The sequence below is a fragment of the Armigeres subalbatus genome, chromosome 1 (assembly GCF_024139115.2).
Source record: "Armigeres subalbatus isolate Guangzhou_Male chromosome 1, GZ_Asu_2, whole genome shotgun sequence".
In the NCBI taxonomy this organism is placed as follows: Eukaryota; Metazoa; Arthropoda; class Insecta; order Diptera; family Culicidae; genus Armigeres; species Armigeres subalbatus.
In genome coordinates, this window is record NC_085139.1 from 312,868,310 (window position 1) to 312,884,921 (window position 16,612).

Here is a 16,612-nt window from a genome sequence, read left to right on the forward strand (position 1 = left end):
GCCTGCATCCCATCATGCCTTCATCCTATTGCGGAAATAAACCTCCACTGACGCGGAAAGCAACAAACCGCAACACAATTTCAATTTCGAACGAACCATTTGCCGCTCGGCACACATTTATTGAAGGTCTGTTGCGCTGTCGCTCCTGCAGCAGGTACCTACGCTGGTCCTGTTCCGATTTCCCTCGCGTGGTTCGGTTAGCGATTCGCAAATAATTTAGTACCTCTTCCTAAGCAATGAACCCGGCGAAGCCACAACGAGGAAACACAATTAGAATGTCCACTTTGCACGGCAGGAGCCGCCATACATAATTGCAATGATGTTAATTTATTCGATATTTAATGGTGTACATCGTCCGTGTCGAACATCTGCGATGCTGCTGCTGCGAGACAGCAGCAGGAAAGCACAGGAGGCCATAATTTCTACCCTAAGTGGCAGCGACTGCTGTGATGGCAATAAAATAATTGTATTGTTATATTGCCATTCATTATGACATTGTTTTTACAACGAAAGTTGTCGACTCCTACTGTCCGCAGCCTACTGTGACTGCTGAAAACATTTTCTTGAAAATCTCATTATCAGAACTCAGTAGTTTCTTAACTCATGACTAAAGAACCCTTTCTAATATTTATGACTGAACTTACGAAGGGACAACTTATGTTCGCTTGGTTTGAATTGCTGGCAGAATTATTTGTTCTCTGTGTTGCAATGTTTTATTGAATAATTGTTGTTATGTGACTCAGACTGGGATGAGCATGTGGTAAAACTTTGGGGACAATCCGTCCCTTCGGCGAAATTTTTATCATCGCATGGTCGTAATTGTGATAACCTTCCATGGGGAATGAAGAGGCATTTTGCAGGTGTCAACAAAACTTCTGGCTGCGAAATCATTTACAACATTTCACATTTGCGGAACTTTATTGCAGCAATAATTCTTGGCCCACACTATAACTATGGTTTTTATGCTGAGTCGTACATCCACGTCATAATTCACACACATACGGAATTTATCTGGCTTTGTGACACATTCGTGATCATAATGGGAGGGTTATCTTCGTACGTTGATTTCGTTCGCCATAACCTTCTTCGGCCCTGGGTTTTAGTGACATATAAGTGACGCTGAGAGGGTCACAGTTAGCATACAGAAAATAAGATAAAGTGAAGCTCCACGTGGTACGGCGAAAGAACCTTGCGACAAATGGCACATAAATGTGAAACCGCGTTGACGTAATGGTGATTTCGTGATGATAATAGTCGGATGCTTGGAATTGTCGTACTTTTGTGGTCGGTTTCTGACACTACTAAAAACAAGACGTTTCGAAATCGTAAAGTTTGTGATACTCGAACTAGGATAGGAGTCGTTAAAAATGATTATATTTCAAGATACAACACATGGTAAGTAATATGAACACAACATAGTCTTTGGAGCGTCCGAAATTCCAGTTAAATCTGGAGAAACTTATCTAAATCTTAACTAAAACTGAACTGAAACTGAATCTGAACTGAAACTGAACTGAAACTGAACTGAAACTGAACTGAAACTGAACTGAAACTGAACTGAAACTGAACTGAAACTGAACTGAAACTGAACTGAAACTGAACTGAAACTGAACTGAAACTGAACTGAAACTGAACTGAAACTGAACTGAAACTGAACTGAAACTGAACTGAAACTGAACTGAAACCGAACTGAAACCGAACCGAAACCGAACTGAAACTGAACTGAAACCGAACTGAAACTGAACTGAAACTGAACTGAAACCGAACTGAAACTGAACTGAAACCGAACTGAAACTGAACTGAAACCGAACCGAAACCGAACTGAAACCGAACTGAAACTGAACTGAAACTGAACTGAAACTGAAACCGAACCGAAACTGAACCGAAACTGAACTGAAACTGAACCGAAACTGAACTGAAACCGAACTGAAACCGAACTGAAACCGAACCTGAAACCGAACCGAAACCGCTGAACCGAAACCGAACCGAAACCGAACCGAAACCGAACCGAAACCGAACCGAAACCGAACCGAAACCGAACCGAAACCGAACCGAAACCTGACTCCGAACCTGACTGATCGACTGACTTGGAAGGACTGGACTGACCTGACTGATTTGATTGACTGGATTCTGGACTGATCTGGACTGGACTTGGACTGGATTTGGACTGACTGGACTGACTTGGACTGGACTGACTGGATCTGACTGACCGACTGGACTGGATCTTGGACTGACCTGGACTGGACTTGACTGACTGACTTGACTGGACCTGACCTGGACTGACCGACCTGACTGGACCTGGACTGATTCTGGACTGGACCTGGACTGACCTGGACTGGGATCTGGACTGACCTGGATCGACTGGACCGACTTGACTGGATCTGGACTGACCTGGACTGGATCTGGATCTGATCTGACTGACCTGGACTGACTTGGACTGACTGGACTGGATCTGGACTGACCTGACTGACCTGGACTGGACCTGGACTGATCTTGGACTGACCTGACTGGATTGACCTGGATTTGACTGATCTGGACTGGACTTGACTGATCTGACTGGATCTGGATCTGACCTGACTGGATCTGGACTGACTGGACTGACTGGACTGGATCTGACTTGGACTGACCTGGACTGGACCTGGACTGATCTGACTGATCTGGACTGACCTGGACTGGATCTGGACTGGATCTGACTGGATCTGACTGGATCTGACCTGATCTGATCTGGACTGATCTGGACTGACTGACTGATCGACTGGATCTGACTGGACTGACTCTGGACTGACTGACCTGGATCTGACTGATCTGACCGGATCTGGACTGGACTTGGACTGACCTGACTGATCTGGACTGGATCTGACTGATCTTGGACTGGACCTGGACTGACCTGGACTGACCTTGACTGGATCTTGACTGACCGAACTGGATCTGACTGGATCGGATCTGACTGGATCTGGACTGACCTGGACTGACTTGGACTGACCTGGACTGGATCTGGACTGACCTGGACTGGACCTGGACTGACCTGGATCTGGACTGACCTGGACTGATCTGGACCTGGATCTGACCTGACCTGGACTGGATCTGGACTGGATCTGGACTGACCTGGACTGGATCTTGGACTGGATCTGGACTGACCTGACTGACCTGACTGGACCTGACTGGATCTGGACTGGATCTGACTGGATCGACTGACTGGACTGGACTGACTGATCTGACTGACTTGACCGATCTGACCTGACCTGGATCTGGACTGACCTGGACTGGATCTGGACTGACCTGACTGACCTGGACTGGATCTGGACTGGATCTGGACTGATCTGGACTGACCTGGACTGACCTGACTGACTTGACCTGATCTGGACTGGACCTGACCGGATCTGGACTGGATCTGACCTGATCTGACCTGGACTTGGACTGGATCTGACCTGACTGACCTGGGATTGACTGGACTGATCTGGACTGGATCTGGACTGGATCTGGACTGGATCTGGACTGGACCTGACTGGATCTGGACTGACTGGACTGGATCTGACTGATCTGGACTGGATCTGGACTGACCTGACCGACTTGACTGACTTGACTGACCTGGACTGACTTGGACTGACCTGGACTGGATCTGGACTGACCTGGACTGGATCTGACCGACCTGACTGATCTGGACTGGACTTGGACTGACCTGGACTGACCTGGACTGGATCTGACTGACTGGACTGACTGGACTGGATCTGACTGGATCTGGACTGACCTGGACTGGACTGGACTGACCTGGACTGGATCTGGACTGACCTGACTGACCTGGACTGGATCTGGACTGACTTGACTGGATCTGACTGGATCTGGACTGGATCTGGACTGGATCTGACTGACCTGGACCGATCTGACTGGATCTGGACTGGATCTGGACTGACCTGGACTGGATCTGACTGGATCTGGACTGACCTGACTGATCTGGACTGACCTGACTGGATCTGGACTGACTGACCTGGACTGACCGGATCTGGACTGGATCTGGACTGAACCTGACCTGGATCTGATCTGGATCGACCTGACCTGGACCTGACTGACCTGACTGGACCTGGATCGATCTGGACTGATCTGGACTGATCTGGACTGGACTCTGACCGATCTGGACTGACTTTGACTGGATCGGACTTGACCTGGACTGATCTGGACTGACCTGACTGATCTGACTGACCTGGACTGGATCTGGACCGATCTGGACTGACCTGGACTGGACCTGGACTGGATCTGGACTGACTCTGGACTGGATCTGACTGATCTGGACTGACCTGGACTGACCTGGACTGGATCTGGACTGACCTGGACTGACTGACCTGACTGGATCTGGACTGACCTGGACTGACCTGGACTGGATCTGGACTGGACCTGGACTGGATCTGGACCGACCTGGACTGGACTGGACTGACCTGACTGACCTGGACTGACTGGATCTGACTGACCTGGACTGACCTGGACTGGATCTGGACTGACCTGACTGGATCTGGACTGATCTGGACTGGATCTTGACTGACCTGACTGGATCTGGGACTGACCTGGACTGGATCTGACTGGATCTGGACTGATCTGGACTGGATCTGGACTGACCTGGACTGACTTGACTGGACCTGACTGACCTGACTGGATCTGGACTGGATCTGACCGACCTGGACCGATCTGGACTGACCTGACTGACCTGGACTGGATCTGGACTGGATCTGACCGACTTGGACTGGATCTGGACTGGATCTGGACTGATCTGGACTGACTGGACTGATCTGGACTGACCTGACCGATCTGGACTGGATCTGGACTGGATCTGGACTGGATCTGACTGGATCTGGACTGATCTGGACTGGATCTGGACTGGATCTGGACTGACCTGGACTGACTGACTTGGACTGGATCTGGACTGGATCTGGACTGACCTGGATCTGGACTGATCTGACTGACCTGACTGATCTGACTGGACTGGACTGGATCTGGACCGACCTGGACTGGACCTGGACTGGATCTGACTGACCTGGATCGGATCTGGACTGATCTGGACTGACTTGACTGATTTGACTGATTTGACCTGGACTGGATCTGGACCTGATCGACTGACTGGACTGACCTGACTGGATTGACCTGACTGGATCTTGACTGATCTGACTGATCTTGACTGACCTGGACTGACTCAATTGATCGGATTGACTGGACCTGACTGGATTTGGACTGATCTGACTGGATCTGGACTGACCTGACCGATCTGACTGACCTCGATCTGACCTGGACTGACCTGACTGGATCTGGACCGACCTGGACTGGACTGACCTGACTGGACCTGGATCGACTGGATCTGACTGGATCGACTGACCTGGACTGACCTGGACTGGATCTGGACCGACCTGGACTGACCTGGACCTGGACTGACCTGACCTGACTGACCTGACTGGATCTGGACTGACCTGATCGATCTGGACTGACCTGGATCTGACTCTGGACCGGATCTGGACTGGACCTGGACTGACCTGACTGACCTGACTGGATCTGGACTGACTGGATCTGACCTGGACTCTGGACTGATCTGGACTGGACCTGGACTGGATCTGGACTGATCTGACTGGATCTGGACTGACCTGGACTGGACTGGATCTGGACTGATCTGGACTGACCTGGACTGGACTTGGACTGACCTGACTGGACTGACTGGATCTGGATCTGACCTGATCTGGACCTGACCTGACTGACCTGGACTGGATCTGGACTGACCTGGATCTGGACCTGACTGACTGACCGACTGGATCTGACTTGATCTGACTGGATCTGGACCGATCTGGACTGACCTGGACTGACCTGGACTGGATCTGGACTGGATCTGGACTGGATCTGGACCGACCTGGACTGACCTGGACTGGATCTGGACTGATCTGACTGACCTGGACTGGATCTGGACTGGATCTGACTGGACCTGGACTGACCTGGACTGACTGGACTGACCTGGACTGACCTGACCGATCTGACTGGATCTGGACTGGATCTGGACTGGATCTGGACTGATCTGGACTGGATCTGGACTGGATCTGACTGGACTGACCTGGACTGGATCGACTGACCTGACTGACCTGGACTGACCTGGACTGGATCTGGACTGACCTGACTGACCTGGACTGGATCTGACCGACCTGGACTGACCTGGACTGACCTGACTGGACCTGGACTGGATCTGGACTGACCTGGACTGGATCTGGACTGGATCTGGACTGACCTGGACTGGACTGACCTGGATCTGACTGACTGGACTGACTGGATCGACTGACCTGGACTGGATCTGGACTGGATCTGACTGACCTGGACTGACCTGACTGGACCTTGACTGGATCTGGACCGATCTGGACTGACCTGGACCGATCTGGACTGGATCTGGACTGGATCTGGACCGACCTGGACTGACCTGGACTGGATCTGACCGACTGGACCTGACTGACCTGGACTGGATCTGGACTGGATCTTGGACTGACCTGGACTGACTTGGACTGGATCTGGACTGGATCTGGACCGATCTGACTGGATCTGGACTGATCTGGACCGATCTGACTGGACTGACTGACCTTGACTGGATCTGACTGGATCTGGATCTGGATCTGACTGACCTTGGACTGACCTGGACTGACTGGATCCGACTGACTGACCTGGACTGACCTGGACTGATCTTGGACTGACCTGACTGGATCTGGACTGATCTGGACTGGATCTGGACTGGATCTGGACCGACCTGGACTGACCTGACTGACCTGGACTGACTGACCTGGATCTGGACTGGACTGACTGACCGACTGACTGACCTGACTGACTCTGACTGACCTGGACTGATCTGGACTGACCTGGACTGGATCTGGACTGGATCTGACCTGACCTGGACTGATCTGACTGGATCTGACTGGACCTGGACTGGACCTGGACTGACCTGACCTGGATCTGGACTGACCTGGACTGGACTTGACTGATCTGGACTGGACCTGGACTGGATCTGACCTGGACTGACCTGGACCTGACTGATCTGGACTGGATCTGGACTGACCTGGACTGACTCTGACTGGACTGGACTGGATCTGACTGACTGACCTGGACTGGATCTGACCGATCTGGACTGATCTGGACTGACCTGACTGGACTGGACTGACCTGGACTGACCTGAATTGACCTGACTGGATCTGGACTGGACTCTGACTGGATCTGGACTGATCTGACTGACTGACCGATCTGGACTGATCTGGACTGACTGGACTGACCTGACCTGACTGATCTGGACTGGATCTGGACTGGATCGACTGGACCGATCTGACTGGACTGACTGGACTGACCAGACTGATCGACCTGGACTGACTTGACTGACCTGGACTGACCTGGACTTGGACCTGGACCGATCTGGACCTGGACTGGATCTGGACTGACTTGACTGATCTGGACTGGATCTGGACTGACCTGGACTGGATCTGGACTGGATCTGGATCGATCTGGACTGGATCTGGACTGGATCTGACTGACCTGGACTGACCTGGACTGGATCTGGACTGACCGATCTGGACTGGATCTGGACTGATCTGGACTGGATCTGGACTGACCTGGACTGGATCTGGACTGACCTGGACTGATCTGGACTGGATCTGACTGACTTGGACTGACCTGACCTGGACTGACTTGACCTGACTGGACTGGATCTTGACTGGATCTGGACTGATCTTGGACTGGATCTGGACTGATCTGGACTGGATCTCTGGACTGGATCTGGACCGATCTGACTGGACCTGGACTGATCTGGACTGGACCTTGACTGACCTGGATCGACCTGACCGACTGGACCGACCTGACTGATCTGGACTGGATCTGACTGACCTGGACTGACTTGGACTGGACCTGGACTGACCTGGACTGGATCTGACCTGGACTGGACCTGGACTGACTGGATCTGGACTGATCTGACTGGATCTGGACTGATCTGACTGGATCCGACTGACTGGACTGACCTGACTGATCTGGACCGATCTGGACTGGACCTGGACTGACTGGACTGACCTGATCTGGACTGGACCTGGATCTGACTGGATCTGGACCGACCTGGACCGATCTGGACTGGACCTGACTGGACCTGACTGGATCTGACTGATCTGGACTGGATCTGGACTGATCTGGACTGGATCTGGACTGACCTGACTGACCTGGACTGATCTGGACTGGATCTGGACTGACCTGGACTGGATCTGACCGATCTGGACTGGATCTGGACTGGATCTGACTGGACCTGGACTGACTTGACTGGATCTGGACTGATCTGGACTGGACCTGGACTGGATCTGGACTGATCTGACTGACCTTGGACTGGATCTGGACTGACCTGGACTGGATCTGGACTGGATCTGGACTGACTGACTGGACTGACCTGACTGACCTGACTGGATCTGACTGGATCTGGACTGGATCTGACTGACCTGGACTGGATCTGGACTGACCTTGGACTGGACCTGGACTGACCTTGGACTGATCTGGACTGACCTGGACTGACCTGGACTGGATCTGGACTGGATCTGGACTGGATCTGGACTGATCTGGACTGACCTGGACTGATCTTGGACTGACTGGACTGATCTGGACTGACCTGGACTGGATCTGGACTGGATCTGGACTGGATCTGACTGATCTGACTGGATCTTGACTGGATCTGGACTGACCTGACTGGATCTGGACTGGATCTGGACTGGATCTGGACTGGATCTTGACTGACCTGGACTGGATCTGGACTGACCGACTGGATCTGGACTGGATCTGGACTGATCTGGACTGATCTTGGACTGGATCTGACTGATCTGGACTGACCTGACTGACCTGGACTGGATCTGACTGACTGGACTGGATCTGGACTGATCTGACTGGATCCGACCTGGACTGACCTGGACTGGATCTGGACTGACCTGGACTGACCTGGACTGGATCTGGACTGGATCTTGACTGACTTGGACTGACCTGACTGACTGGATCGATCTGACTGGATCTGACTGATCTTGACTGGATCTGACTGATCTGGACTGACCTGACTGGACTTGACTGACCTGGACTGACCTGGACTGACTTGGACTGACCTGACTGGATCTGACCGACCTGACCTGGACTGGACTGGACTGGATCTGGACTGGATCTGACTGACCTGGACTGGATCTGACCTGACTGACCTGATCTGGACTGGACTGGATCGACCTTGACCTGGATCTGGACTGATCTGACCTGGATCTGGACTGATCTGGACTGGATCTGACTGGACCTGACTGACCTGGACTGACCTGGACTGGATCTGACTGGACTGGACTGGATCTGGACCGATCTGGACTGACCTGGACTGGATCTGGACCGACTGGACTGACTGGACTGGACCTGGACTGGATCTGGACTGACCTTGGACTGGATCTGGACTGGATCTGGACTGGATCTGGACTGGATCTGGACTGGATCTGGACTGGATCTGGACTGGATCTGGACTGACCTGACTGGATCTGGACTGATCTGGACTGGATCTGGACTGACTTGACTGACTTGACTGACCTGGACTGGATCTGGACTGATCTGACTGGACCTGGACTGGACCTGGACTGACCTGGACTGGATCTGGACTGGATCTGGACTGACCTGGACTGACTGACTGGATCTGGACTGACCTGGACTGATCTGGACTGATCTGGACTGACCTGGACTGACTCTGACCGACTGACCGATCTGACTGACTGGACTGGACTGACTGACCTGGACTGATCTGGACTGGATCTGACTGACTGACCTGACTGGACTGGACTGACCTGACTGGACCTGGACCGACTCCAACCGACCTGGACTGACCTGACCGATCGACTGACTGGACTGACCTTGGACTGGATCTGACTGGACCTGGACTGGATCTGGACTGGATCTGGACCGATCTGGACTGACTCTGACTGGACCTGGACTGATCTGGACCTGGACTGACCGATCTGGACTGGACCTGACTGATCTGACTGACCTGGACTGGATCTGGACCGATCTGGACCGACCTTGACTGACCTGGACTGGATCTGACTGGATCTGGACTGGACTTGACTGATCTGGACTGGACCTGGACTGACCTGGACCGACCTGGACTGGATCTGGACTGGATCTGACTGGATCTGGACTGACCTGACTGGACCTTGACTGGATCTGGACTGGACCTGGACTGGATCTGGACTGGATCTGGACTGGATCTGGACTGGATCTGGACTGACCTGGACTGGATCTGGACTGGACCTTGGACTGACCTGGACTGACCTGGACTGGATCTGGACTGACCTGACTGGATCTGGACTGGACCTGGACTGATCTGACTGATCTGGACTGACTTGACCGATCTGGACTGACCTGGACTGGATCTGGACTGACCTGGACTGATCTGGACTGGATCTGGACTGGATCTGGACTGGATCTGGACTGACCTGGACTGACTGATCTGGACTGACCTGGACCTGGACTGATCTGGACTGGACCTGACTGATCTGGACTGGATCTGACTGGATTTGGATTGATCTGGATTGATCTGGACTGGATTTGGACTGGATTTGGATTGGATTGACTGATTGGATTTGATTGATTTGGATTGACTTGGACTGGATTTGATTGGATTGATTGGATTTGGATTGATTTGGATTGGATTTGATTGGATTTGGATTGATTTGATTGATTTGATTGATTTGGATTGGATTTGGATTGTATTTGGATTGAATTGGATTTGGATTGGATTTGGATTGGATTTGAATTGGATTTGAATTGGATTTGAATTGGATTTGGATTGGATTTAGACTGGATTATGATTGCATTTGGATTGGATTCGAATTGGATTTGAATTGGATTTGAATTGGATTTGGACTGGATTTGGATTGGATTTGAATTGGATTTGAACTGAAACTAAAATGAAACTGAACCGAAACTGAACATGAACTGAAACTGGAGATGGTCTTACTGTTGGCCTTAAGTTGAGGTCGAAATCAGTAGAGTTACAATCAAGTGGTGGAATTAAATGGGATTTTACTTATTAAATTAATGACAAGGGATAGGAACCAAAGTTTGTTTATTTTCTATTTCAATCCACAGAAGATCAATATGCTCTTATTTAATCTTCAGCATTACCAACTGTTTATGTACTTCCCGAGTAACCACCTTCTTCTCGTTGGGGAGTCTCCACTTCTGACCACACAACCAATCCTGTTTACGTGACAATTTTACGAATGCCTCCCGAGCGCCCGGCGCACATTAGTGAAAGAGAGCGGAAAATTAAATAAGTGAAACTACGCTAAAATAAGAAACTTTACCCCCGCTGAAGTGGGTGCCGCGTCGTTGCTGTGGCGAAGAGCAAAGCATTTTCTCCCCCATCCGCTTGGATGTTGCACACTTTGAACGAAAATAAGAAGCCGAAATAAATGAGCACGGATCTCGCGGGATAGAATGGTTTGCCTCTACTTTGTAATATTGCTGCAAGTTTTCCGTTGTTTTGGGAATGTGTTTGATTTCAACTAGAAATGAGAAAGTTGGCCAACCTAATGGAAGTCTCTTCGGTCCCGTATCATGTAATTTGTTTGAACTCCAGTTGGCCTTGATTTTCTCATTTGCAGATAAAACATAGCAACCACTCCTTGTATTTTTAGTTTTTTCCTTTCTTTTTTTGGTGCTTCTTTCATGGAAACTTTTATTTCCTGTTTGTCATCTACGCCGCGCAAAGGCGAGAAAATCGTTCATGGAATAAGATTCCAGAACAACAGGCAAGCAAGAAAAACATCCGACAAAAGGTGTTCACTTGCTGCGAGGTGGCAACGCGAAGTGAAACTTTCCAGTGCCGGGCTTAATTTTCCACCTGTTCTGCTGCTTCGCCTTTTTTTTCGATCCGGCTGAACCTAAGTAGGCGGCGGTTTCACGTTGCCCATGGGGACGACATCACACTATCACACGACGCTGCCTCCAGCGATCCCTCGCTCTTTGATGCGAGGATAAAGTTGCTGTTTCATGTTGTTGCTGCTTTCTGTGCATTGCACCGTCAGCCCTAGATCTAGAACTAGAACGAAGCTAGACGACGACGTAACGTAAGAGCATTTCGATAGACTTCTCAGAGTGAACTGCTGCTCTACAAAACCACACGACAAGTATGTTAGAACTGGTGGTTGAAGATGGTAACTAACTTCAACACGTTTGTAATTTCAAGCCAATTTTGTCCAGACTAGACTAGTTCAATCGAGCTTTATTCAGCATTCGTTGGAACAAATAATGGATCGGGTGTAATTTATTCCACAATCAAATAATCGAACAAAATAAAAGCGAATGGATGAAGATAATTTGAAATTATAAAATGGCTCGGAAAGGCATTCACCGGAAAATTGTAATCCAGCATGAAAACATTAATGCCGCTGCACTCAATCCAATTTCTTTTCAATTTATTTAGATTTGAATAACCTTCTTCTCGAGATCCGTTTTTCTTCTCCACGGCACCGGCTAGCAGAATAGAGCAGACATAAAACAGCAGCGTTCTTCCCGAAATGATCAGAAAGGAAGCCGAAGATTATGATGGTATTTGCCAGAGTGCTCCGCGGAACCACGGCAATGATGAAAGGCACCGACGACCGCAAACGTGAGCGGAGCCATTATTTGCATGGATGCTCCGCTCTATCCGACCACGATTACCTCCCGAACCAAGTTCACGGCACTATTATTGGGAGGAAGGAAGCAAACAAAAAGGTTTTCACGCGAACGACCATTCCACCAGCATGCGATGCCGGCACGCACTAATCAGGGAGTTGATCCTTTTTTACTCCATGCCGGTCGACCTCTTCCGCTCGTTTTGTGTGATACTGAATGGATCCTTTGGGGATTAGGTAGTGAGACTGTCAGAATCGAAAGGAAAAGGAAAAGACTTTCTCATGTTTCTCTATTTCCTGCGCTGGTGTCGAGATGCTTCAACAAGGGTTAGCAATCATTTATCAACGCATAATGATATGAAAATTGAATTTATTTAAATAGACCGTGGGGAAAGCCCATTTTCTTAGTTGTTTATTTACTGCACTAAAGTGTTGCATTAGTTGATACAACCCTTTGCACTTCTCGCTTTTCTGATGTCGGTTTCCCATGATATACATCGTAGAATGAGGAACAGAATTTTGAAGCACTTGCCATGGAAATTAGAAAGAATTTTGTTTTAAAAACCTGGACAACTCCATGTGCAAATTTAAAACAAAAATCCTCGGGTATTTCCAACATTTTTTCGAGAAGTACACAGCAAAAAATATATTAATATGCCGTGACGGAACTTTGCTACACGTACCCGAAAATTCTATGTTAAAACTGATTTTGTGTATTTTCACATCATATCCACGCTTTACTACTTCACTCGACGTAAGATAAGATCGATGAAAATATTTTCTTGTTCTTGTTAACGAAACGTGAAATTGCATACTGTCTGTGGTATTCAATTGCATTAAAATGCTGCACATCATGCTTGCACAAAATAAAGTGTAATATTAGCTCAAAACTAATGCACTTTTACATAATCAATGTAAAATCGCCTTCCGAAATCACCAATGAAAGGCAAACAAATCCAAGCCGCAGTTGGCCGACATTTTGTTAAATCAAATTTGTTTTCATTTCATTTCGGGAGCGATTTTTCTGAAAAAAAATATGTTTATTCCGCGAGTGATAGTAATGAATCGCAGCAAGAAAATGGGCAGAAACTATCAAAGCACTGGATGCATAAATTGGAAAAGGAAAACAATATTGAATATATATCAGGTAAGAGCAAATTCCGATCAACGAATATGTCGGGATGTAATCGTGGATCATATTGAGGAGAACTTTGCTTGTTGCAGATAAATCAAACATGCAAAACTGAAGCAACGAGAGAAGATCCCGTTTCTCAGCAGGCGGCTGGCTTTAGAAATGCGTGGTTCGAAATTCAATTGAGATGATGATATAGAACAGAAATTAAGAAACCACCGGTAAGTAATTCATTTAGTTTTATTAAATTTAATAATAATAGTAATTTTTTAATTTTTAAAATTTTGTTATTGTTTGTAAGCCACGTAAATCTCATAATCCTTGTAAAAACATTGATTAGACCCCTAAGCCGACGCAAAAAAATTGGTAAAAAAGGCAAAAAAAATTTTTTTTCGGAAAAACGCTTAAATTTCAAAATTTTTGTTAAGAAATTTGTTAGACTCCGAAGCCGACGAAAAAAATATTCTTAATTACAAAATTTTGAAACTTAAAAATTTCAAATTTTTAAAATTTCTATATTTTAAAATTTTAAAATCATTGTAAGGAAATTTGTTAGACTCCAAAGCCAACGGAAAAAAATTAAAAATATCAAAATCTCAAAATTTCAAAATGTCCTGATCATGGATCGACTGTGCGATTGAGTTATATTTATTGGACGGCTACTCAGTCTTACAACTTCACAACAAGTTTATTATTTACTCGATGTTTCGACAAGGGAATTGTATCTTTCCCCCCCCCCCCTTAAAAATTAAAAAAATTCAAAACTTCAAAATTTTAAAATTTTAGAATTTCAAAACCTCGAAATTTTAAAATTTTAAAATTTGAAAATTTTAAAATTTCTAAATTTCTAAATTTCAACATTTTAAATTTGGAAACAGAAATCCCGTTGCAAGCTTCTTTGGAAAGTCCTTCCAGAATTTCTTGAATAAGTTTCTTCAAAAATTCCTTCAGAAGTTTCTTCAGAAACTTCCACCGAAATTTTTTTTGTAAATTTCTTCAAGAGTTCCTCCAAAAATAAGTTTTCTCAAGAGTTCTTTCGGAAATGCCTTCAAGATTCAAGATATTCTTAAGATATTCCTCCACGAGTTCCATCGGAAATTCCTCCCATGTTGTTTCTCAAGATATTCCTCAAGCAGTTCCTGTCAAAATTATTCCTGGAGCTCCTCAAAAGTTTTCACAGAAGTTCCTCCAGAAATTCTTCCACGAGATTATCCAGAAATTTCTCAAGCAGTTCCTCACGAAACTTTTCCAGGCGTTCCTTGGGAAAGTGCTCCGGGAATTCGTCCTGAAATTAATCCAGGAATTTTCTCGAAAATTCTTTCAGACGTTCCTTCGAAATTTGCGCCAGGACTTTCTCAAGAAATTTCTCCAAGAGTTCCTTTTGGAATTTATTCTGAAATACCTCCAGGGGTATGAGAAAACTCCTCTAGCAGTTTTTTTTTCAAAAATTCTCCGGAAATATCTCCAGAAGCTAGTCGGAAGTTCTTTCTGGACTACCTTCGCAAATTCCCCCAGGAGGTTTTGGGAATTCTTCCAGGAGTCCTCAAGTGATTTCTTCGAAGACTCATTCAGATTTTTATTTCACAATTATTTATTTATTTAGACTAAGGCCGAAGTGGCCTGTGCGGTATATAAGAGTCAACAATTATTTCACAAATTCCTTCTGAAACTATTCCAGGAATTCCTCCAAAAAATTCTCCAGATATTCCTCCAAAGATCCTTTACCCGAGCAGGAGAAATTGGCTCAATAATACTTAATTCTGTTATTGATACCGTACTCTGTTATGAACTAGCTCTGCATAAGAGGTAAAATACCGAAGGGAAAATACCAAAAACTAATATGTACAATACTTAAGCCACAGCAAACTCCAATACCAAATGCATAACCAATTATTATTCATTTGGTATTGAAATACCTAAGCATGGTATGCCTCAAGTATTCTGCATATAAGTTTTTGGTATTATTTTTTGGTATTTCACCTCTTATGCAAGGCTAAATCATACCAATTTCTGTAATCGAGGTCGTCACTCCTGCTCGGGTAAATATTCCCCCATGAGTTTCTCTAGAACTTCCCAGGAAATTCCTCCTTCTTTGGAAAATCCTCCAAAACTCGATCCGGAAATACCTCCCAAAATTCCTTCAGAATTTCCTCCGAAAATTTCTCCATAAGTTCTTTCGGAAATTCTTATCGGCGTTCTTCCAGAAATCCCACCAGGAGTTTCTCAAGAAATTCCTCCAGGACTTCCTCCACTTTCTTCGGAAATTCCTCCGTGAATTACTTCAGGTGTTAGAAAGTTCTTCAGAAATTACTCCAAGAAATCTTCCGAAAATTCCGTCAGAACGTCCTAAAATAGTTTCTCAAGATATTATTCCAGGAGTTCCTTAGAAAATTCTTCTTCTGGCTTTCCTCCAAAAATTCTCTATGAAGTTCCTTCAGAAATAATTCCAAAAACTCATCCATAAGCTATTCAAGAAATTCCTCAGCAAATAATTTTAAGAGCTATTCCGAAAATTTCTCCATGATTTCTTTCGGAAATTTGATTAGCAGTTTTTTTCCGGAAAGTCCCCCAGAGGTAAAAAAATTGGCCAATTTTTGCGTCACGTAATGGATGTCCAATTTCTAAGATGATTGTATGTGGTGTTTCTTCTGGAGGAATTTGCGGAGGAAAGTCTGCAGGGACTTTAGGGGGAATTCCAGAAAGAACTTCTAGAGGTATTTTCGGGGGAGCTCCTGAAGGATTTTCCAAAGAAATTTTTGGAGGAATTTCCTGGGAACGTTCGCGGCGAACATATGGATGAATACTGCAAGAAATTTGT